Source organism: Lactuca saligna, chromosome 5 (assembly GCF_052625555.1).
Source record: "Lactuca saligna cultivar CGN05327 chromosome 5, ASM5262555v1, whole genome shotgun sequence".
NCBI lineage: Eukaryota > Viridiplantae > Streptophyta > Magnoliopsida > Asterales > Asteraceae > Lactuca > Lactuca saligna.
In genome coordinates, this window is record NC_136421.1 from 69,387,160 (window position 1) to 69,390,000 (window position 2,841).

General features: G+C 26.5%; 1 pseudogene; it reads right to left on the minus strand.

Moving 5' to 3' along the window:
* Positions 1-621: 621 nt before the first annotated feature.
* Positions 622-2,841, minus strand: part of LOC145045407 ((E)-beta-farnesene synthase-like) — a 3,924-nt pseudogene continuing 1,704 nt past the window's right edge.

Consider the following 2,841-nt stretch of genomic DNA (forward strand, 5'->3'; position numbering starts at 1 on the left):
ATCCAACAATGGAGGGAATACAGGTTTCTAGGGTTTCTGAGGTTAAGGGTGAGCTTATGAAGGCTAGGGTATGAATCAACATGTTTCTTATATAGTGGCTGACCCTAAAATTAGAGTTTGGGGTTTTTGAGAGTACGTTGGGCGTACTCACCTTCCCCCCCCCCCCCCCCCCCTCGCATCTCTCCCCTCACTATGCTGGGCGTACCCAGCCAAATTTTCAAGCATGCATGCCATGCATGCATGGAACCTTTTCCATTTTTCCATTAAGAGCTATAATCAATTATCATCTTCAAAACGCCGTAACTCCTCTACTCTAAACCCGCTCCTAATAGACTTTACATTCACATGAGGGTGGCGAGAAGCCCTATGCTTCTAACAACATACACCAGTCCGAAACCTTCTCGGATAAAACCCATTTCCCATAAAAGGACAAACACTCCCCTTTCTCTTAAATCTCAGGGACTCATAATTAAATACTTTAAGAACGGGGCGTTACAAACTTACTAACTAAAAACATAAAGATATCATTTCAAATGCATTTATTAACAATATCGTGAACATATTTATTTCTAATGCAAGTTGGAATAACAATAGCTAAGAGCCTCCATTATGAACTTAAACCTATAAACTCATAGAATTTTCCAAAAGTGATTCAATAATGTGGATCATTTCCTTTCCAACATGATTGTAATCGTCACCGTGTTTATACAATACATCACAAACTCATGTTAGGTTGAGTGGAGGCATAAGTAGAGGCCTTGGTATATTAGTAGGCCTGAGAGACTCTTGATTTACAACTTTCCATGAATCTTCGACTTGTATTGAGAATATTTCACGTGTTTGCTCTTTTGAGACACCATATTGCTTCATGTAACACTCGATGCTAGATGCTACATGGTTCCTTTATTGTTCTTCCTGTGGCATTGAAAAAATTACATCATATATATATATATATATATATATATATATATATATATATATATATATATATAGCTAGGGTTATGTGTTTCTTACATTTTTGTATGCTAGAATGAACCAATAGAAATTTTATAAAATTAAATAATTATTTAATTAAATGTATCCATAATTGTATATATATTAAATGATATCCATAATTGTAATTATTTTTTTTATGGAAAGTAATTAAATTAATCATTAATGTTTGCAATAATATTCTTTCAGAATGAACTCGCATCTAGATTTTCATGTATGAGTTTGTGTTTTATTTATGGACTCACTCACTTAACATACAACAAAATTGCATAGAATGTGAAGAATGAGAGTGTATTCTACTAGAATACACTATCATTCTGTTAGAATATACTATCATTCTTTTAGAATAAACTCTAATTCTACTATAATACACTCTTGTTCTCCATGTTCTAAACTACTTTGTTGTATTCCGAGTGAGTGAGTAGGAAAACAAAATACGAACCCATACATGAAAAACTAGATGCGAATTCATTTTGAAACAATATCATTGTTGATATTAATGACAAATTTATTAGTTTCTATAAAAAAGAATTATAATTATGGATATCATTTAATATGCATATAATTATGCAAATCATTTAATGTCTATCTTTATTTGATTAAAAAATAATTTAATTTTCACTAAATTCTTATTGTTGCAATATAGCACGTAATAGATGTGAGAAACATTTGAACTATATATATATATATATATATATATATATATATATATATATATATATATATATATATATTCTAATTAAAAAGTAGTTTTAATCTTCTTTTGAAATGTGTCACTCTAATACAATTCCTCATTAATATTATATCAAATATCATGGAGATATATTAGACAAATAAATACAAAATTCAAATTTACTTCTTCTAATTATATATTAAATTTGAAGTTATAATAACTTTAAAATTTTGACATATTTCTTAATTAATGGTTTATTTAAAATAATTGATTAATAATTATGAATCTTTATTATGAAAATTTAACTAGTTCTCTAACCGTTTTTGTTACGGGTTATATATATATATATATATATATATATATATATAGTTAAGTTCAAATGAGAACACTATTTAATGTGAGAACGTGAGAACACTATTTTATATTACTATTCTACTATGAATTTTATATATACAACCATATGACATTATTTATCAACAAATATACGAATATTTAAATATTAATATTCATATTAAAATTTTGTATATACAACTTTATGATATTATTCATCACCGAATATATGAATAATCACATATTTTACATTCACATTAGAATCTACTAAATTACTATATATATATATATATATATATATATATATATATATATATATATATATATATATATATATATATATATATATATATATATATATATTATTTTTTATAGTAGAATAGCAATATAAAATTAAGTATATTCATATTATAATTACTACAATACTATAAATATTAAATTCATTGTAGAATAGTAACATAAAGTAGTGTTCTCACGTTCTCACATTAAATAGTGTTTTGATTTGAACTTAACCATATATATATATATATATATATATATATATATATATATATATATATATATATATATATATATATATATATATATATATATATATATATATATATATATATATATATATATATATATATATATGTGCAAGTTAAAGCACCTCATGGGTAGCAATATCATCCATGAGCCTTAAAATCAAACATGAAGCTGTCATCAGAGGAGGATAGGTGGCCACCCATTTGAACGTATCCTCAGTGACCAAATCATCGCCATGCACATAACTTTTTGCGATATCATGCCGTAAGCACATGTTACCATGGTAACCGACATGTGTTCCTCTACTGTAGGAATGT